This window comes from Aulostomus chinensis, chromosome 4, assembly GCF_037954235.1.
Source record: "Aulostomus chinensis isolate RoL2024-O1b breed Wild chromosome 4, RoL_Achi_v1.0, whole genome shotgun sequence".
Taxonomy (NCBI): domain Eukaryota; kingdom Metazoa; phylum Chordata; class Actinopteri; order Syngnathiformes; family Aulostomidae; genus Aulostomus; species Aulostomus chinensis.
The window spans coordinates 19,630,338-19,653,933 of NC_141323.1; the positions used below are offsets into that span (position 1 = coordinate 19,630,338).

General features: G+C 41.8%; 1 protein-coding gene across 1 annotated transcript in view; it reads left to right on the forward strand.

The window, feature by feature from the left end:
- The window catches only part of gpr85 (G protein-coupled receptor 85), a 46,963-nt gene extending 43,450 nt beyond the window's left edge, over window positions 1-3,513 (forward strand). Inside the window, exon 3 of the transcript XR_015112599.1 lies at window positions 3,445-3,513. The gene's annotated coding sequence lies outside the window, so the exon portion shown is untranslated. The remainder of the gene's footprint in view (window positions 1-3,444) is intronic.
- The last annotated feature ends 20,083 nt before the right edge of the window (window positions 3,514-23,596 follow it).

Here is a 23,596-nt window from a genome sequence, read left to right on the forward strand (position 1 = left end):
GCGTAGCCAAGGACAGCCTGCAGCGGTGATACAGCCCTCATTGTTGCTTACGCTAGACGAGACCATCATAGCTGTGGTGGGTGGGATTTCAGGCTTTCACAGCTAAGAGGTCTGGCTTATGTATCCAGGGAGTCATTTGTTAGTTTTGCCTGCTTCAGTGTGCTACAACACTGGAGAGTGTTGCCCTGAGCCTTCGGCAGTTTAAGATCCTCATGCATTATTGTCCTTCTTCTCTTCTGTCATAGCTCCTCACTCACTCCCAGCTTTTAGAGTAATAAAGACAACGCAGTGTAAATCACCCATTTGAGGAATTTAAAAATGCAAAACTGAGAATGGGATTAGCAAACTCTTCCTGCATGACTAGAAAAGCTTTTAAATAAGGTCCCTTCCGGTAAATTTGATTATTGAACTTGAGATGGCATGTTATGAGGCGGAATTAAAAAATGGAGTCCCCCTACAATCCTTAACAGGATAAAGGGTTTATGATTGATGGCTGGATGTACCTCCTGAGTGACTAGGGATGCAAATAACCATTCTTGCTAACTTCTCACTGAGCGTATGTACATTGTGTATTTCTATACATAATGAAAACTGAGGTGTGATGTTCCTCTTAAATAGATTAAAAAAAAAGAAAGAATTGCACCCGATACACTTGTAAACATATTCTAAAAGTTTCCTATTCAAAGGCTTCGTTGCACTCGTTCTACAGTGTGGTAGTAGAACTCGTCCTGCTGTTGCGGCTTTAGTACCGTACGAATGCACTTCAGAGCAGAAATCAATTTCATTGGAGAAAACTCTTGGAACATGAGAGGAAATTACATTCTTCATAAATATCAAGGACCTAATGGATCATGAACTTTAAGCCAATTCTGATTAGAATGCATCCAGTCAACGTTTGATCTGTAGGAGCCAGCAAGGGCAAGTTTGCAGCCTGTTTTGTAAAATATGAAGTATGCTTAGGTCAGGTTTAGAGGTGGAGGCCCAAATTACAGAACAGTCGTCAAGATGGCATAATACGTCTGTCTGAACACCTTTTCTCCATAGAGCAGCTGATAAGATGGCACATTTCTGGACTACAGCAATAGTTCTACTCATCTTAGCAGCTGTCAGCCCAACATGATCAGTACAGGACAGTGTTACAAATGGAAAGTCCTAGAAGCTTTATCTTTCTCTCCTGCTTGACTGGCTGTCCAGAAATCTGCAAATCAAACGTAGGCTCAGTGGCAAGACTATGCCATGATCCAAAGACAGTGCTCACAGTTTTTAATATGTTTAAAACAAGTCTATTTGCTGTAACCCACTTCACCACTGCATCTTGTGACAGAACAGACTTAAGTTTACAACATGTAGATGCAGAACAATACAGAGTAGAGTCGTCGACACATGAAACCAAAGTGGATTTTTGAATAAAGAGGGAGATCATTTGTAAGAATTGAAAATATGTGGACCCAAACAACCTCCTTGCGGTAAACCACAATCAATATTAATGCTAGTGGACAGAGTACCATTTAAGAGAACCCGCTGAGTTCTTAATGATAAGTAATTCTCAAACCAAGAGACTGCTGTAGGTCCAAAACCACAGTGTGTTAGTTTTTCAATCAACAATGTGAGGTCAATAAGGACAAAAGCAGCGCTGAAGTCCAACATAACAGCACCAAGTAACATTGAATTGTCAGTCCCCCTTAACCAATCATCGGTCATTTTTACCAAGACTGTACAAATGGAATGACCCTGTCTGGGTGCATGTTGTGCACAACTAGGATTGTCATAGGTCTACGGTGGTCTACAGTTAGGACCACTGAATGTAGATGCGGGATCTTTTGGTATGGGAATGATTTTTCCCTGTTTCCAGTGCTTTGGACAGGTTCCATTTGACTGACAGGGATTAAATATATGACAAACAGGAAGAGCCATATAATCAACAGCTATTCTGAATTATTTACCATCAAAAAAATCTGTGCCAGCAGAGTTGTCTCGAAACACGGACTGGAATATTTTTTTCAACCTCTTTGATTTCAACCAAATTGAACTCAGAAGTACAATGTTTGCCGCTCATTATGAGATCATCAGTGAGCTTACATGATTCGTTGTTTACATTTGCGCATAAGCGCCCCCTTCATTTTTCAGCTTTATCCACGAAATAATTATGAAGGTAGTTTGACATATCCTTAGGCTTAGTAATAAATACACGATTATCAGTTTCAGTGAAGGATGCAGAATTACTGGTACACCTGCCTATTATTTCATTCATCACCGTCCACCATTTCTTACTGTCATGCTGCGCTCTATCCATTTTTTGCCTTTTTTTTTACTCTGATCACTTTCATAAATTGATTCCTTATTTTACAATGTGTATTTTTATCATAGATAAAACCAGAGGCAACCTAGTATCTTTTTTTACCACATCTTTATTAACTTTGATTGTTATTTTTTAATGAAGTGTGAAAAACACAAAAAAACAAGTCCTGCCAAGTCAAAACCTGGTGATAATGGAATGGATATGATGTAAATTGGACCTCCCATTTTACAAAGACTCATCCAAATGTCAGAAACAACTCAGCCTCTTTTCATTTTTTTTTTCATATGACTGTTTGTTTTAGAGAAACTCCATACTTCTTGTGTGGTATTCAAAAATGTGTTCATAATGTTTGGTCGTTCATTTTATCAAAATACTTTCAATAACTTATCCTTTTCAATGCAAATGCATTAGGTGTGGAATTTGTTTTTCCAAAATTGGCAAGTGAGTTTGGTAAAGTAAGTCATTCATTTTTGTGTAACGCCAAGATAGGCATGTCTTCCCATTTGGACTGCACCATTGCAGTTGGTTATCAAAATTATTCTGATAAGTTTTCATTGACAGCGTATATACAATATTTGCCAATTTCAATCCAAACATGAACAACAAAAAAATCTAGGTGCAATTTTGTGCCACAGTGGCTCCTACCACCAACAAATTTGGTAAAGCTGTTCAGGGGTACAGGAATAAAATGTAGAAAAGTAAAATTTAAAGGTAAAGTTTAATTTTGATTGGACCAACTTTTGCCCAGATACACACATGGATTTGTTTGCTTTGGACTGTTTCTTTGGATTTTACCTGTGTTAAAGAGTCCATTGAACTATTTTTTTACACATCTGATGTTACACCCACCTTGGTCTTCCCCCAGTGCCCCCTTCCTTCCTTGTGTGCGTTTCCTCCTTCCTCCTCAGGGGCGGGTCCCAATGGTGGCAGCTGCTGACTGGCACACCTGCTACTCATCAACTCATCACTGTCCAGCTTAAATGCTCCGGTTCTCCACCCACTCCCCACCAGATCTTTACAGTCTACCATGTGGTGTCTGTGTCAGGCCCCTCGAGTATTGTTTTTTTTTTATCACTTGCTACCTCGAGTTTTGATCTCCTGTGCTTCCTGTCTCACGTCTTCGCTCTGCTCTCCTACCTCCCCAGAATCCCTGGCCGTGCCAGTTAGCAGCCAAAAGGACCCTCTCCCTCCTTGACCTCAATCCTCCCTGGGCCTCATCCTGGACCTCCTCCTCCGTCTGTCACCACCGTCAGTTACCCCGCTGAACCACCAGCAGCCCCCACACTCCCTCTGCCATTCACCCCTCAGTGCCTTGAATAAATCGTGTTTTCGAGCTAACCCGTGTCTGCCTGTTTGGTCCATCAGCCGACTGTTTGGTCCATCAGCCACCTGTTGCAACATCTAAGGTCCTATTCTGAGAGCGCCAGCTTTATTTAATGAAAAGCCTGGAGCACTGGAGAATCCTGTGTTACTACAGCACTGCACAGCAATCTCTGTTTGAACTGCAACATTTTTTTATAACCTTTGCATTTTTGGGGTAGTCAAAACTTTTTTGCAAACTTTTCATGTATGTTTGTTAGGGGTGCAAAGATACAAAGAGATCACGGTTCGATACATACCTTGGTTTTGAGGTCGGTAATTTAAATAAAATTATCAAATTAACAAAATATCTAAAAAATAAGCTTTCAAATAAAATGTTCTCAAATAAAAATGCATAAAATATTATAAAACTAAATTCCTCAGAGTTTGAGGTAGCTCAGATTAACAAACGTCAAAATGTAAAGTGCAGCACTAACAGTTCCATCATGTAGCCCTGTTCTGCTCTATTCATCCTTCATATTTTTTAACAGAAATATTAATTTGTCGACATTGTCTGCAGTTAGTGCAGAACTGCTGGCGGTTTCACTGTCCCCAGTGATTGAAAATACCCTCTTGTTAGGGGCAGAGGTAACGGCTTATAGCAAGGTAGCCCTTTGCTAAGTTGGCAGGTACGGGATCCATCCATGGTCGTCTTCCGCTTATTCCTTACTAGTAAGGGTCGCGGGGGGGCTGGAGCCTATCCCAGCATCAACGGGCAAGAGGCAGGGTACACCCTGGACAGGTCGCCAGTCCATCGCAGGGCCAACATACAGAGACGAACAACCATTCACACTCACATTCATACCTACGGTCAATTTAGAGAATCCAGTCAGCCTAGTCCCCAAATCGCATGTCTTTGGACGGTGGGAGGAAGCTGGAGTACCAGGGAGAACCAACGCAGGCACAGGGAGAACATGCAAACTCCACACAGAAAGATCCCGCGCCCGAGCCGGGACTCGAACCCGGAACCTTCTTGCTGTGAGGCCACAGTGCTAACCACTGCACCACCGTGCAGCCCAGGTACGGGATATATTTGCTCATTGGTCCACCACCATTGAAGTGGGTCAGAGTTTACTGAAATATAGCTCACTGCCTTATATGCGGCAACCTCTTCCTTCAACAGCTGCAAAGTTTCCTTGTTTCCCACCTGCATCAGCTCACCAAACAGTTCAGCCATTGCTGACGTTTTGACAAGAGATGATTCAGATGCCTCTGGGTGTCCTGTCTCTGGGCAGGTGGTGACGTCCTGAATAAGGGTGTGTTTTGCTACATTAAGCATCTCCTGTTCACTCTCCAATATGTGTGCAGCTGTCGGGGCACAGTCAAATAGAGACACAATCCGTCTCACTTTACCAAGGAGTCTTGATATTTGGTTAAGACCTGTTGCTTTCTGTGAAGCTAGATTGATAATGTGCGCAAAACCCCCAATAAGGGGGCCCATTCCAGCTTCACTCACTGCATTTACCATAATCCTGGCATTGTCTGTTGTGACTGTAATTGTTGTTCCTGGGCTCTCCAATGTCCACTCCAACACTGCCTCTTAAAGTCCCTCTGCCAGGTTTGCATTGGTGTGTTGTTAACACATGGGCTGATTTTGTAGAACATGGCTCACCATGTTCTAGTCAGGGGTGATGTGATGGGCAGTCACAGTTATGTAGCTCTCGTGAGCTCTGGATGTTCATCCATCAGTGGTGAGTGCTCCTCCACATACCTTTGACAAGTCTTGGACAACAGCAAATTAAGCTTCTTCATAAAGGCCTGGTATTATTTTCTGGCTGAAGTGTAGATGAGTGAGTACTTCATACCAGGGCTCAATCACTATTTAGCATGTGTTTAAAACCAGCATTTCCAAAAACTGTTTACAGACTTAGATCTGCTGCAATAAAAAGTCTGATGGCAGTTGTTATTGCTTTGGCCCAATCTGAACTGCTAGGGAGAGGCTGCTTGAATGTTGAAGTCAGTTCCGTTTGCACTGAGGCAATTTTTTCTTGTAGCAGTGATATTCACACTTGGGTGGTGCCATTTGAAGTGAGTTAGCATGTTTGACGTGTTGCCACAAACGTACCCGATCTTGGCTGAACAATGTCAGCACACTGCCCTTGTTTTATCCATTCATCTTTCTCGATTGCAATATTTAACCAAAAAGCCAAAGTGTTCCCAAGCAGGAGACTTTAATGAGAAAGGGAGGGTCTTCAAGCTCTGGTTTCTCGCCAGCCGTAGCCATGACATACACAGGCTCTGCCTGTAGCTGCAGGTGGAGAATAAACAGACAGTTTCCATTCCGGTATAGGTACCAGATCTGCTTGGGATGCCAGATCGGCTTGGGTGCTGCATCATGTTTGGCTTTTCTTATGAGCAACAGCATCTGGCAGGCCAAGCAGAATACAACCAGAACCTACAGGGAACTCATGCATGCACAGCTCTGTACCCAATCGAACATCCTATTGCCTCAGCAATCACAAAAGGGAGATAAGTACAGAAATTTCAAAGGGAGGATGATTTTGTCAAGTTTATAGCCATATATTCACCTCAGTACCTGAGAGAAGAACAGCTGATTGGGTCTCAACTAATATGGAAAAACTGGTGCAGCATAAAGATGGCACCTGGATGACAACGCGACAGCTCTTCGAAAAGTTGCAAAAGGAGGAAGCAGAAAAAGACAGGGCAGAGAGAGAGAGAGGGAAAGAAAGGGATGAGAAGATAGTGAGAGGAGGGATCAAGAAGACAATGAATCGGAGGATGAGCCAATAGCCTATCGAAATGGAGCAGGAGCTAACACACATGAAAGGCTAGGAAAGCAGAAACAACAAGGGGGAAATGCATACCATTGTATGCAGAAAACTAACTACATGATGCCCCCGATTCCATCCACCAACTCCCAGGGCCATATACAAGTAACCTGTACACCCTTTGTAAGATAAAGAAGGGCTTAAAACTAAATTGCCTTCCATCAAGGACAACACCTCTACATGGATAAAGAAATTTTAGAATTAGGAAAGGGAATAACCTATAGCTCAGGTGACTGGAATTCACTCTGAATTATCCCTGGAAGAACTCAGGAAGGTGGAAAGACATGCAGGTATAGACACACACGAGGACAGTGAGCCATTGTCAGATTTTGTCAACACACTATGGCTGGGTCTGAGAGGACACTATCCAGCCAAAATAAACACACCAGAGTTAGTGAAGATGCCATTGCGGTCCAGAGAAATGGGTACCCAAGATTTAGTGAGGTACTCAAGATATGGGAACACTGCATAGGAGGGGGTCTCCAGGCCAGGACACTTATGGTGTTACTGTTCCAGTGAGCTCTGGAGCAATCTCAACCTCCCCCAATACAGACTGGCTTAAAGGGAACAGTGGCGTGAAGCACTATGTTTTTCAACGATTCTCATTCATTAATGTAAATTCATTCATGTAATTATACTACTTATCTATTGTGCACTATTACTTCTTCAGCACTACTACCTCTACTGCACTACTACTTCCATCATGCACTTTACAAGGCAACTGCTGCTAACCCTGGGAGGTATAAATGTCCTTGCACTTCCTTTACCTAATGTATGTTGTTGTGTTGTTGTCGTTGTGTAACCAACTGTACCACTCTCTGCTCCCTTAATTGCACCCCACGGCCACGGGGATGAAAAATGTTTTCTGAATCTGAATTGGAAAACACGTTACACATCATATTGATAGACTCCAAGAACAGAATGAGGCCCTGCAATGGACTGGCAAGTCACCCAGGGTGAACCCCACATCTCGCCCGAAGGGTGCTGAGAGATGCTTGGTGCTTGTAGTCTGCAATGAAGAATGCTTCGAGTCTGCTATTCATAAATGCTATTATATGATTAAATCGTTGAATGATGTTTGTAAAAATAACCTAACCAAGATGTGAGCCAACTCCTCTCAGAAATCGGAATTCTAAAGGGGGACTGGAAATGAGTCTATTCCAATAAGGCCAGAGGTGTATCTCTAACCCTAAGTCTGTGTAGTTATGTGTTGATTGAACACATCAAAAGGGGGATTTTTGGAGATTGGCCAAAGAAGTGAAGCTTATTTGCTCCAATTCTCCTCCCGTTGCCTCACTAACGATGATGATATCCTTGAATGTGGCTAGCACTGACCAGATTTGGTTCAACACACACACACACACACACCCAGAACATCTTTGTTTGATTCAAAACATTTTGATACAATATGTGCCACGCTCTGCCAATATTTGTCATTCCACCAAATTGGCCACTCAGGGGCATTTCTAAAATAATGTAGGCTAATATAACTTTTCACTGGGTTTCCACGGAAGCTATGTCTGAGGTCTTCCAGCACTGGGCTTGTCTGTGCCTGTAATTCTGCTGTGAAGAGTGAATACACCACTCATAGATTTAAAGACTAGCCTCTTGGTCTTTTATCTCCTGAAGCCGTGTTAAAATAAAAGGTCCGGGATAAGTCCAAACAGGAGGGTGGGCTTGAACACTATATTGAAACCTTTCCATACAAATACATATCTCGTTATACCCCTAATGTTTGTATATAAAATCTAAAATGGGCCAACAGAAAGCAGGTTTTGTAATTGTTTAGGAAAAATATTGAGTAAGTAAGAGTCATATATCATTTTATATATTTTTTTCATCAATAAATATGTTTATTTTATATGTTCTACATGATGCTTATATATATCCATCCATCCATCCATCCATCCCATTATGGGTTGCAGGGGGGCTGGTGCCTATACCACCTGCCTTCGGCCGAGAGCCAGGGTTCACCCTGAACAGGTCACCAGTCCATCGCAGGGCTAAAACATATAGACAGGCAACCATTCACACTCACAGCCACACCTACAGTCAGTTTAGAGTATCAATCAGCCTCGTCCCCATTTGCATGTCTCTGGACTGTGGGAGGAAGTCAGAGTACCTGCAGAGAACCTATGCAGTCACAGGGAAACTCTACACAGACAGACCCTGTGCTTGAGCCGGGGCTCAGACCTGGAACCTTCTTGCTGTGAGGTGACAGTGCTAACCACTGCACCACTGTGCTGCCCTTTTATAAAAGTTTTTCTCTGAATGTCTTTTGCAAGTACCACCTAGTAGTCAATAGATGCCTTTTTTATTTTTTACTCATAGTGTACAGTGGTGTACTACTCTTCATAATTGGTAGTGATTGAACTTATTGTTCTTAAAATATGATATACTTTCAGTTTTGAAGCCCCCTAGTGGCAAAATGTTGTTAAATTTGGCATTTAAGTTCAAATGCATTAGGACTAAGAATCCAAAGTTTGTTGATGATAGAAATTTCTGTTAGAAAGGTATGTACAACTTTCTGTTTTGATTTCATCACATAGGATTTTTTTCCTCATAATTTCTGCATTTTGGACAGGATCCAAATTCTTTTGATAAATTTTGTCAGGACCGTTTATGGATCCTCACTGCCAAGTTTCATTTTGATCAGACAAACTGTTGATCAGGAGATTTTGCCCCCAAAAAATATACTGATGGAAAAGAATTTGAGTTCACTCGCAGCAAATGTGTCCATATATACTAAAAAAATTTTGGGGCATTGTTTCTCAGAATCATGAGCCCACATGTATCTAAAATTTTTGATTTTCATTATAATTCCACCCAGTGGTGGGTATATACAGTATAATTTGTGTGTGTGTGTGTGTGTATGTCTCAGCCATGGTATGTGCAGTGGTATGTACCAATCATTATAGTTGAACTTCCAGCTTGTACCATTTAGGCTGCAGTGTCACATTCACCAACAGAAAAATAAGACTTTTCCAAAACTGAGTGATGACAATTGGGGTCCCAGCATCAGTTCTGCATACATTGCTAACTAACTGTCAACTCAGTCTTGGACCCCTACGTATTGAGGGTGAAGGCAGCAGGGTGTTTGTGATAGGTGTCTGTTCTGTGACTCAGGGAATGGGAGGCAGCGATGGTGTACATTTTTGGCAGGATTTGATTGAACTCCTATTATGGCTACATTTACATGGATGACAATAATCCGACTATCATCGACTATCCCACATAGGTTTATAAGCTGGAGTTTCCACACTCTTCACTAGAACTGAAGAAGCCTCTCGGATGAGAGGTGAAACGTCTTCAAGATAAACTTACGTCCAGTTGACCAGATTTTACTTCGCTTCGATCTGCGATGACCTGGATGAATGAGAACCTACACAGACAATAATCCGACTATTTATTGTAATATTCAGTTTACATTACTTTTTACATGCTACAGCAAAGTCCAACTAATGAGTGAAGACACCCGCCCACAATAAATAACTATATTCAATGTAACTTCCTTACAAGAGTTTGACATGCAACCTTTTTGTCATGTTGTTACTGTGGTCCATATTAAGTGTTTTCTTGCAAATCCATCCATCCACTGACTTCTGCTTATTCCTACATTAAGGGTCGCGGGGGGGGGGGGGGGGGGCTGGAGCCTATCCCAGTGGCTTTTGGGCGAGAGGCGGGGTACACCCTGAACAGGTCGCCAGTCCATCACAGGGCCAACACATAGAGACAGACAACCATTCACACTCGCAGTCACACCTACGGTCAATTTAGAGTATCAATCAGCCTCGTCCCCTCTTGATGTCTTTGGACTGTGGGAGGAACCTGGAGTACCAGAGAGAACCCACACAGGAACAGGGAGAACATGCAGACTCCACACAGAAAGATCCCGTGTCCGAGCCGGGACTGGAACCTGGAAACTTCTTGCTGTGGGGCAACAGTGCTAACCACTGCACCACCGTGCAGCCGGTTTTCTTGCAAATAACAAAAGAAAAAAAATACCTCGAGCCACAGGGATGATACAAGACATGGAAAATCTACAGTAGTACAGAGTTTTCTGAATGCTTTAATGGCAGTGAGCATATCCACTAACAAACCCACGTCATTTACATTTTGTCAAGGACAAACTTTGATGACGGTCACCCCAGTTGTCCCCCAGAGTAAAACGAATGGGAGACATAGCAAATCATGTTGTAACACATAGAGTGCGGTCATGTGGTTGGATGGATAAATCATATCAGGATAAAAGACTTTTTTTATGTTTCAATACAGTTCAGCTTTGGTTAGATTCAGGCACAAATAGTCAGCTTTCTTTCCTTTCCCATTGCTCGCGTTCATTGAAGCTAAGCTAACTGGCAGTCAGCTGTCTGATATGGGTCTGGGTCTCCATAAAGCTTGCAGAGAGGAGAGTCCACTGCTGTTGGCACCAAATACCTTGTCTGCTAACGTGTTATGCTAAACGAGGGAACTGGTGCCTCTTGTGCCCACCAAGAGAAATAATCCTTAATGATCTACATCAGGGGTCCCCTAACTTTTTCCTTTGAGGGCCACATAACTTTCCCCTTCTCTGAGGGGGGGCCGGGGTCAGTTTGTAACAGAAAAAGTGTGACGATCGCAGGGGTGCCTAAACGTAAAAATTTATTGTTTTCCAGAAAGCCACACAACCAAATAACCCTCTCTGGGTTCTTCACAGAAAAAAGTCAGGAAATACATAATAACACTACCAAATGCCAGATATGGGCACAGACTGCCGAAGGGGGGAATAGAATGTCACGTTCTATGCGTGTATTTAATAGTTAATTAACTGACTGTGTGTTCACATCAAACGCGAATTCGATCACTTGCCCGAGTAGCGACTATTTCCAGCAACGTTTCTTACCGCCATTTTACCATGGATATTCAAAGAACTGTTGCGTTGTACCTGCTGTGGAAGGCCGAAATACGTAGGAAAACTAAACACCGTCGTATCTTTGCTCACAACACCATCTAGAGGCGAGCTAACTAGGATTGGTGACAGAATTTCACGAATGGACAGCAACATATTCAACCGGTTCTTGTGATTTTTACACGTTGTGTCATAAAGCACCGGGTTCCCACACACAGCCACAATCAACTTGTCGTCCATCTTGTGACACAGTCAGCAGAGTGATGTCGGGACAACCTCAACGAGCTTAACGCAAATTTTTCGCCAAAGTTGAATATTTTCAACTTGCACAAATGACTCGAATTTCGCGACGCAAAATTAATTAATCATCCAGTCTGCATAGACTGTGTATGGAAACTGTGAAGGCGAAAGTGCGAATTGGCATTTGGTGTGAACACACAGTATTGTTAACAATGAAAGTAGTTCATAGCTAAGGAACATTTTATTGCAAAAGCCAAATTTTATTATCAAATACAAACACACATATATGAAAAAAAAATCAAAATGCGTCTCAGGTATTGTTCAGGGGGCCGGGCCAAATATGGAGGCGGGCCGTGTCCGTTCCACGGGCCGTAGCTTGGGAACCACTGATTTACATTGTTTCTCTGGTGAATGCACGGAACTTTAACACACCAACCAATGTGTTAAAATATTGTATATATTTTCTGTTAGACTTAACTGCAACAACTACATTGACAATGACAGACAGGTGACCATTAACAGATCTAAAGGACAGGAGTTGATCGGGTATATCTCAACAGTACTATGAGACACCCTTGTCTCTGCCTTCCACCTTCTCCAAAACTGTACGGTTGACAAATTACTCTTTTTTAAAAAACAAGATCTGTATCACTGAAAAATGTTCAGTAGCCTCTTCTGTTTTGACTGCCTTTGTTGTTGTCAAATATCTTCCCCTCAGCCCCTTGACACTCCCATCATTCTTCACTTCCACATTTGTAGCCCCTATACATACCCACATATATCGATTGTCCTGTTTTGGGGTCATCATCATCATCATCACCTACATTTCCAGCAGTCTCAACTGTATCATTCGTCTCCGAGACATTCCCTGTCACTTCTGATTACAATCGGAAAAAACACTCAATACAGACAGTTTTGATGCACATCAGAAGAAAATCCAGCTACCCCAATGTCTCTGCATGGTTTGGGCACCACACCTAATCATAACATATATGGAGGCCCAATTTCCAAATTATGAATGAGAGTTGCCAGCCCACAGGCACCGTGCTCCACAGCATCTAAATCATCTAATTTCAATATCACACCACAAGAAAGAGCATGGTTGGACAGCTGTGGGCAGCTCTTTATTGGTAACTGGGCCACTGCAGGGGAAGAAAAAGTGCATTTCTCCAAGCCATCTGTGGGTGAGTCATGACCAGAGTACATTACAGATTGATATGTCATTATCAAACACTGGCTGCACAGAAGAAGGGGGTGGGGTGGGATGGGGGTGTGGACAGATTGGTGCCAGAGAGGGAGGGTCCAAACTAGGATGAAAGATGATGAAAGGTATGAGAGCAGGAGAAACAAAATGAAAAGCAAAGAGGAACAAGACAAGGTTCAGGAGAAAACTATGAAAATTGAGTTTTGGCTCAGATAACGATCGTCTACAGCCCTGAACCAGCCGACTTGAGAGGTCTACAAGGATCATTCAGAATTAAAGGTGTGATGGGCATCTTGGACCTAAACCATTTAGTCATTAATGGTTAAGTAAATATAATTCTGAAGCAGGAAACTTGTAATGGATGCAGTGACCTGACAACTGAAGTTCTATTTCTCGTCTAACCTTGGCAGCTGAGGCTGTCTTATTGCTGTCTCAGACAGAAAAGTCCTTTGCAGTCATCCTGCCTAGAAATAGAAGCATGTGTTTCTCTACATCCTGTCTTGACATCAAGCCTCTGATCTTTGGAATATTTTTAAGATGGTTAGAGTCATACTGTGTCATGAATGTACTGTCACTACCATACAAGCAAGATTAGGACTTGTCACATGTACATAAATTGAAATTTCCTGTCTGCAATAAAGCAAATTGACTGTGCTTTGCTTCGTCAGGTTTGTGTGGTAGTAAAATTACAAAACCAATCTTAAGTGTCTTTTTGTAACTAATATAGGTATTGATTGGTTCAATATCAGCATTGTTATCAGGAGTTATTCGTTTCAACTCACACTCAAGAATAGAGGTCCATCATTCATGTGGGTGTGGATTAAAGTCTTTCGGGGCGGGTGGGCACTAGGGATAAACTTGCCAGCAAGAGGACCTGTACAAACAGAACAAATATCATTTTATGCCATTGCTCCTGATAAGATGAGATGAGATAAGATGAGATAAGATAAGATGAGATGAGATAAGATAAGATGAGATGAGATAAGATAAGTTAAGATGAGATAAGATCAGATAAGATAAGTTAAGATCAGATAAGATTAGATGAGATGAAATAAGATAAGTTAAGATCAGATAAGATGAGATAAGATAAGTTAAGATCAGATAAGATTAGATGAGATGAAATAAGATAAGTTAAGATCAGATAAGATGAGATAAGATAAGTTAAGATCAGATAAGATGAGATGAGATAAGATCAGATAAGATGAGATGAGATGAGATAAGATAAGTTAAGATCAGATAAGATGAGATAAGATAAGCCTTTATTCGTCCCACAGGGAGGAAATTGGCATTGTTACAGCAGCAGAAAAACAGAAGAGGCAGCAGAAAAATGACAAAGCAATAAATAGAAGAAACTACAAGAAACTACAATAAAAAACTATAATACGCTATGATACACTATCGTTAACTACAAACAACTACAATAAATATTAGCAGCATAAGTGTTGTGTTGGATATTGTATAGTACCGTGTTAAGTATTGCACAGCAAGTGTTAAATATTGCACATGAGATTTTCCAGGGTCTGGTAGGGGTGGTTACTGGGAGCAGTGCTTGTTGTACAGTCTGACAGCTGCAGGTAGGAAGGACCTGCGGAACCTCTCCTTCACACATATATATTTCATGATTCATTTCATTAGTCAAGATTGTGCACAGTTAATTCTTACTAGTGTGTGTGTGTGTGTGTGTGTGTGTGTGTGTGTGTGTGTGTGTTGCTCTTGCTGGGTCAATATACTAAATGGTGTCACCACATAAAAAGTGAGAAGGCTGGCTCTGAATAAACACTGCGGCTGTTTTATGACTGAAAACATTGCTGCAGGTGAACCATGGCACTGAAAGCTCTGCTGGGAAATGGAGAGAATGAGGGAGAAGGGGAGCAACTGTGCTGAATGCTGGCAACGCTTGAGTTTACACCTTCCGACTCATCCAGCGAAAACATTTTCAAGAATGGCTTATTGATACCGACTCTCTGTTTTGAAGACCATAAGCAAGCTTTATGCAGGCATGTGTTAGCTTGGGTCTTTTTTTCTGAATCCTCGGACTCAACAGTAGTAGACAATGTATGATTCAGTATATGAAATCATTAATCAAGCTTTCAGTTTTAACTTTTTTTTATTGGCTTGTTCTTGAGTTGCAATAAATCTGCATTTAGCTTCGAGCTTGTCATTTATTTTTCTTTCATTTAATTTCGTTGAAGTCCCCATCTTTCTCTCTCTTCAACTTTCTCTTGCTCTTAAAATGTTTGTTCTCTTTCAAATAGTTTGCTGATTTGTAGCAGTGTAGTGCCCTCTTAGCTGGCAATAAAATATTCAGACAGCTGGAAAGCTCAATGGTGCTTCAGCAGAAAATCCAGTATGATGATGAAGAGAGCCGTGACAATCTTAGGACTAAAGGAGTAATGCACGCATGTGCTAGCTTAACTCACAAGCTAGCATTACACTCACATTATAATTTCTTGATGGTGAATGAAGAGGACATCAAAATCAAGACATAGCTGACCGGCAGGCACCTTATGCCGTGACTATCCATGTGAAGGGCAAGGTATACCACAGGAATAGCAATATTTTTGCTTAGCAAGGAAGCATACAGTAAATCAATATTCTTATCTTAAGCTAACATTTAACTATGACTCCCTATAGCAGGGTTGCCCTTTTTTTTTTTTCCTTTGAGAGCAAAAACTTGAGTTAAATGATGATGATGATGATGATTGTTAAGCATTTATTTTTTTATATTTGGAAAATGCAATATATGGCAGGCCAAATTCAGCCCCACCCAGACACAGGGAGAACACACAAACTCCACACAGAAAGCTCCCGTGATCGAGCCGGGGCTCGAACCCAGAACCTTCTTGCTGTGAGGCCACAGTGCTAACCACTGCACCACCGTGCCGCCCCACAATAAGATTTTGGATTGATAAAAAAAAGAATAAAAAACATACATATTTGCACACTCAAAGGCATATTGCTTTAGTATACGACTAGCAAAACTAAATAGCCACACTTTTTCATTGTTGAAGTTCACATGAAAGCATAACTGACCAGACCTTGATTTATGTTTTTCAAGTATAGTCTTTCCTTTCTTTTCTTTCGTTTTTTTCTTTTTTTTTACACAACACTGAAACGAGAAGGAGTTGTCCAAGATGGTGGGCAGACCTCGCTTGTGCTACTTGCTGTCACAATACTCAGATCTTGACGTGACAAAATCGATAAGCATTTCTGAAATGTGTTTTCTGATATCGTAATTGCAATTTTTGTTTTGCCCTGCAGGGCCACCATACAATGCTATGTTTGTCTTCAATAAAAGATGAGTGAATCATCTTGTGCTTTGATTATTTATGGCTACTAATTATCCAACACAGACTTGCTTCTCAAGTCACATAATATAGGCTCACAATGTACTCACACATACACACCTACATGACATTTTCCCCGATTATAATCTTGTGAAGTAAAAGTCATTCCCAAGTCAATCAAGCATCTCTCCTTTTATGTCTGTGCTGTTATCACTGCTCTAATGATGCATGAAAGTGCTTAACTCGCTCACCTTGACACTGTGTAAGTGTGTGTGTGTGTCAGTGTGTGTGTCAGTGTGTGTGTGCGGGCGCGGTCTTCAAGAAGGAGAGATGATTTGAAGAGCGTGATGCAAACGGGAGACGGAGTGACACAAAAAAATGGCGTATGTGATACAATAAAAGAGAGGAGGCAGAGAGATGATGATGATGAGTACCTCCTGTGAAGCTGCACTCTAACAATGAGTACGCTCAGTGGTATAAGTGAGTCATCATCTATTGCACAGAAGGTGTCCTACCCCAAATGTTGCCACTAGTTGTGGATGGCACATTTCCATAATTTGCACACCAACTAACAGCCAGTGTAGCATTTATATGTTTGTTCGTCATTTGATACAAGAATTTGTGCTCCAGTGGTTTACTTTCTGCTAGAGTCATGCAGTAATAATGATCTTGAAAATGACGCAAACCTCTTCACACCGCAATGAATCCTGCTTGTGTGCCGACACTTTGTCAATTCTCTGTTCTAAGGCAACTCACGCTTCAGATGATCAGTCAAACGTTTACTGTAAAGATTTGCACAGCATTGGTATGGGGAGAACTGTGTCAACTCTATGCGAGTGTATGTTGGTCATTCATAAAGAAGTATATGTGTATTTGTAAGACACTGGCAGCCTACAACAACGATGAGCATTCACCATTCAAACTGCATCTCCAGCAATGTTGCTATGTTCCCAGTGGCGGCACACGTGAGGAAATATTTAGCACCCTCGATATATTTAGGTCAGTTGACTGAATTAAATGAGGAATTAAATCTCATGAACCCACACAGACAGACAAGTCGGTCTGTCTGGATCTTTCTGTGTGGTTGCATCCTTCTTGAGTGAAGCAAAGGTCGAACAGTACCTTATACCGACTTCTTTTCAAATTTTGTTGAGACTGTCAGTGTCTTTCAAAGTGCTCATTAGAAAAACAATATTTTGGTGGGAACAGCCTATAACCAGGTGTATAATATGCCTAACAAAATGTTATACCTGACGTAATCATTTTTTCAAGAGTGAGTTTAGACAACTATGTTTTCAACACAATGCATCTTAAAACAGGGTTGCATGCTAGGACTTCAAAATCACCTCACAATCTAGTTTCATCAGTCGAATTTATTCGGCCAGACTCCCTGATATCAGTGGCGATCGTTACTGCTGTACAACTTACAATATTGAACTCCAGAGGTTCACGGGGTTAACTAGATTCATCCTTTTGTTTGGACCAGAGTAATGGACGAACATCGGTGCTGTGCTGTCATGGCTAAAGGCAAAAAACAGGAATGTCAGGCAAAATGGCACTTCAGCTCATTTTTATGCCGTACCCTAAACTTCAACGATTAACATCTCAGCATTCCTCACCATCTCCCAGCCCCTTCATTCCCCCTCTCTCTCTCTCTCTCTTTTCCAGGTTGGAGTCAGTGGGTTTTTGGCAGGGAGACTGGCCAACAGATGCTGATTTGTTAAACCTGAGAAAGCACAGCAAGACTCCTGAGCGCTGGCCCAATCTCTGGCATGGTTTCCTCGACGAGCCCATTTTGAGCTGGCGTGGGCACTCTGTAGAACTGAGTGGAAAAAAATCAAGTGACCAAATCTTTATCTCAGATCCATCTGGCAAGGGGAGGCAAGTGCAACTTAACTGTGTTCACTCTTGACAAACCGATGACTAATCCAGGCCAATTACAGGACGAGCACTAAAGCTCTGCAATGGAGATAGAAGTCAAATCCCTCATTTGCAAAAGTGGGTGTTTAATGAACAATGCTATTATCATCAGCAACGTTAATCAATGAATGAAAATTCATTCGGTGGAGGTGTGCGGTAGACTTTAAGGGAGAGTACAGCATTTCCGACAATGGCACAAACAGATTAATTATTTGAATCCTAATTTTCCCCCCTGTCAGCGCAATTAATGAATCAGACTTTTCATCGTCACAGCTCAATGAAACTGAACTGGTCAGGTTATTAAAAAGTCATTGTCCCTTCCCTCAGGGTTCTCAGGCAAAGGAATACATTAGTTTTGTAAAGTGGTCTCCCCCCCCCCCCCCCCCCCCCCCATTTGTGATTCTTTTCAAAGTTCATGCCCACGGAGAGACTGAGAGTATAGTTTCAGGTAACAGCTACTATCAAACTGAGAAATGTCAACAGAGTCTTGGTTTTCTTTTCATAACAAACTCTACCCTTCTTAAAGTGGCATGAGTTTGAACTTTTTCCACTATTTTTTTCATTCAATATGACATGAGGGTTCATTTCTGTTCGTTATCGTCACCAACATCATCGTCATGTCTGTTAACAGGAGATAAAGCGGCATGTCATTTGGTCGAGCCAATCCACTGCGAAATGACGTGTCTTGGCAGCCTTGTCCGAAAAAGATGGCTTTCCTTTTGAGCCGTACATGATTGCGAGTGGTGGATTTCAGTTCCGTCAGCCTCAATCAGGAAAAGGGATACATTTTTTGCATTCTTGCTGTGCAATACAGGCTGTCCAGCAAAAAAAACAGAAAAATAAAGTCCCAGGCTGTTATGAATATTGATGTCAGGGATGTAAGACAGGAAGGATGAAAGCTATTATCATATCCTGAGATTTTAAAGATTTCTCCTAGTTCATATTCTCTCCTTGTCTCCCTCCTCTTTGACACTAGACTCCAACAAGATGCTCCGAATCTGTTCATCGGGAAAGGACATTTTCTTCTTGAAAAGGAGAGACAAAAGTCGAGCATCTTATCTTGTGGCCCTATATTCCATGTTCTCTCCCTTGTCAACTTTCCCAGCCTTTTCTTTTTCTCGATTTCAAATCTCGAGGTTTTTCATTTCAGCCTTGATGAATGTACTAACCACATACATCTTTTGATTTCAGTTTCTGATGCCGTCTGCTTCCAACATCCACTCTTGGTGAACCACTCTATTGCACTGATTTGGCTGAAGATGAAACTCTGATCGAACCGACCGTTCCTGGTGGTCAAGGCCCACACCTGTGTCTTCCACTGCGGCAGCATGAGGATGCTGAAATACCCTGTAACCTACCCAGTGAGCGGTGTGAGATGTTCTCTTGCAATTTGCTAGCGAACCAGTGCACTCTCTACAACCTATTTATAAATGACTTATATAAAGTTAGCTGTACAGTATCTGGATTCCTTTGAACTGAAATCCGCACTGCTACAGTGAGTGTATAATTAAATGGCTCCCACAGCTGCTTTGTGCCGTTTATGTCCCTTTCTCCTTGAACCATAGAAAAATGATCAGACGCGCCATAAGAAGATAAATGACGTGCTGCTGTACATGATTGTGCTTGAGACACATTTGTGTTCCAATTGTTCATAAAATGTGACCTATCCCAAGTGTAGTCTTACAGCCCAAACGCATAGCAAGTGAATCTTGTTTTGTAACACCCCTATGGAGCTTGTGTCAGATTTTCTAAACCACACCACACAGCTAGCCCTATTTTAGGAAAAGGTGGCAACATTTTTATATCCATCCATCCATTTTCTACCACTTATCTTGTTAAGGGTCACGGGGGTGGGGGGTTGGGGGCTAAAGCCTATCACAGCAGCCTTTGGGCGAGAGGCGGGGTTCACCCTGGACGGGTCGGCAGTCCATCGCAGGGCCAACACATAGAGACAGACAACCATTCACAGTCACATTCACACCTACGGTCAATTTAGAGTATCAATCAGCCTCGTCCCCTCTTGATGTCTTTGGACTGTGGGAGGAAGCTGGAGTACCAGAGAGAACCCACACAGGAACAGGGAGAACATGCAGACTCCACACTGAAAGATCCCCGTGCCCGAGCCGGGGTTCGAACCTGGCACCTTCTTGCTGTGAGGCCACAGTGCTAACCACTGCACCACCACATTTTTATATACGCCATTTAATTTAATAATTTAATTATCGTAATTATTGCTTGGTCCCCATCACATCACAACGTCCAAGAATGATGGTCCAGATGAATCCAAAACCAGACAAGTCCACCTCACACATGCTCTGCCTCATATGCCCTCTTTTCCAAGGCAGCGATCCCAGCTCTATAAATTTTGGCAGTGAACAATTCAAGCAGTAAGATATAGGTGCCAGGAATTTGGGGTGACAGATATCCCTAGAACCTCTATTATAATTCAGAAAGTCAGAGTTATGTAGTTCTTCTAGTTCTCATACTTGATGATGTTGAATTTATACCACTGCTGGAAAAAGAGCGTAGTAGAGAACACCATCAAACAAGAGCTACAGTTAGGAGAACAAACAAGCTGGCAGTTCAGTGATTGTGGAAATATGCTGATTTACAGCAATTAAATAAGAACAAGTGGATGCGCAAGCAGAGTTTCTTGGAGGAAAAAAAATGTTTTTTTCAAATTTGGTGTCACGTTTTGTTGCGCTGATCAGCTGAATGGGACCGTCCATTAAGGCTAGTACTCCACCCGTCACAGGCGTTCTAAATGGCAGGGATTGGATTCAAATCAGGCCAAGGCCTCTCTGATGCACTAAACTCCAAACTAGTTTAGAGCAGATGGCAGTTTTATACCCATCACAACATTTTATTTATTACTACTTTGTGTTTTGATAACCAAACATCGGGCACTTTGGATGCAATCCAGCCTCGAGTCATACCATCTCTGTGTGTCCTGAGTGTGTTCACACTTTTAGTCAGGTACATGTTAATACCAGGTAATACAGGGCCTATTGATTTGTCTCCTGTGAATACAAAGCCGTGTTTTCCATGCTTTAGTTATCCTGAGAATACAGCTCAATTCTCCGATTCAGATGATGAACTTGAGTTGGTAAACTGGTGTGTTTGTACAGTTTTGCTGTTGTTTGTAGATGGTGGCTAAGGGGAGCTAAATATTCCCTGCCCTTTAGTCCCCTCCCTGGGTCCAGTGTTACAGTGAAAAACTGTACCTCCACTGCAAGTCCTTGGGTATGCGGGAAGCAATGTACCCATTATGTAATTAAGTAAAAACTGAAGATGTGGTGATTGGGATGATTTATTTTTTGTGTGCGACCTTGAAGCTGAAGTGTCTGAATTTAGTGTTGTTTCATTTTAGTCATGATCATCCCGTATTTGCAGACAACTGATTACTGACTTGAACACCAATGTCTCTGAGTAATTAAGGTAAATCTGTGTGTGTGTGTGTGTGTGTGTGTGTGTGTGTGTGTGTGTGTGTGTGTGTGTGTGTGTGTGTCCGTTTCTGTGCAGCAGTACATTTGGTAGTCAGGCACATGCAGGTGATGTGGAGGTGTGTCTGACATTAGAATGAAGGTACCCTCTGCATAATTCAGATGAGCCTGTCTCCTTTCATTTCCTATATTCCTCTCCGCTCTCTCTCACTCTTTGCTATCCTCGTGTAACCCTCATTTAAAATCTCTCTCGTTTTCATTCTCTCCTCTGCCTCTCTCCATGTGTGTTTTTGAAGATCTTTTAGCACTTTAACCTTCAGGAGATGATAACATGTTTTCACCTCACGAGCTCTGATCAGGCTGTGGTATTGCCCTCCTTAGAGATGCCTCATTATACCCAACCAGCACACACTACAGATCTGGAAGATGATTTCATCACCAGATTCTTTAATTATACATGAATGCAACATTAAGGCGCTAATTAAATAAATGTGGTGACTCCTTCATTGTATTATCTACCTTGTTCTTTATCCAGAAATAAATGGATGTAATGAATTAAAGAGTAGATTAACAGGAGCTCTAATGACTTTATGTCATCCAGTTTCTCAAAGAGAATCTGTCTCACAATGATGATGAAAGTCTACCCTAACATCTTGTGAGAGCGTGATGTCATCAAATCTTTAACTTCAAGGTGTAATGGTCAGTCTTGCCGCACGAAGCTATTCTTCTGGTTGCTAGACACAACAAACCACGTATGGTCAGAGTTGGAAAAGCGTTAAGCGGTGAGGCAGACAATTCCTGTGGTCTTTCTCATTGCAATACATTTCGTGATGTTGATAACACTTGTCTTGCTCCTTTGTTTGTATCTGAGATGGATAACAGAGTGAAGATTTATTTTTGTCAGCCATTTGTCTGGTTGACTGGCTCCTGCGTTCAGTGACGACACATAGTCACCATGCTGCAGCTCCTGCTTTTGGCCCAGAGATCCTTCGCGGTTTGTCGGCAAACTTGCTGGAATATTGATATTGTAAATAATTATTTCACCATCATAATATTTTTTCATTAAATTCTGCATTTTTCGAAAAAAAAAATTCCGTGGATGTTTTATTTAACTATTTGTTTTCCCAATATTGTCTATTGTTCCTTTCATGAAAATAGAGATATATTGGTTTGATTGTGAACATAGATCTTTGCGCTCAATTTCATCATGCAGTCATATTCTAAATACTGTATGTGTGCCCTCTACAAAGGCTTGAGTGTATTTCCACATCTGCCTTGTTTAATCCAAAAGTGTCATATCAAGATGAAAAACAGCCTGAGTGTGACTTGTTTGGGCATGTGTGAACCCAGCCATCCCACTATGGTGAACATCAAAAGCGAACCAAACAAGGTTGGCTTCCAAAAGAACTCTTGTGTGTCCGTGTTCTTGCGTTTTCGGATAGGTAAGAGAGTCAACTGTTGCGGTTTGTGCAGGGAAAAAAAAGCAGTAGAAATTTGCACTAGTCCAAACACAGGACCTTCTACCTGTAGTTACTCTTTTACTTTGCCCAAGAAACAATTCACCAATAAACAGAGTGAACATTCTCATGTTCTCCTTCTCTGGGTTTATGAGCAGTTGCTATGTGCCTTACGGCTGCCAAATGTGGTTTGTTCTGTTGCATTTTGATTTGCTTGGATTTGTGTGAGAACAAACTGTACTGAACGATGAAATACTCAGAGATGTTGGAGTCATTCAACAACTTGAACTATGTGTGCAACAGCCAAAATTCCATAATTTGTAACAGTGCAACATGAATTTTGAAAGCCAACATAGCATCCTAGGCTATTCCTGTCCCTTTTTAGTATTGCTTGGCAAAGATGTCAGTTTTGGTCAATTGTATGTTGACATTTCATGCTGAGGACAAATATATCCTACATTTTATTGTTTACGTTTAATTCACAGCTGTAAACATTGTATAAAAATAGGGTCGTATGCTTAAGAAAACTGAGGGGCTAAAGGACTGAGTATTTCCGGTTGCGCCTGTCATCCTGCGATCAAAGCAGCTTGCTCAGACACACAAACATAAAAACAGGCATAAAAATGCACACACATGCATGCATAGAGTTGTTTTAGCATACCCTGAGGGCAGTGAGTAAGCCTGCCTCTTCATGTTCCCCTGATCGTTAC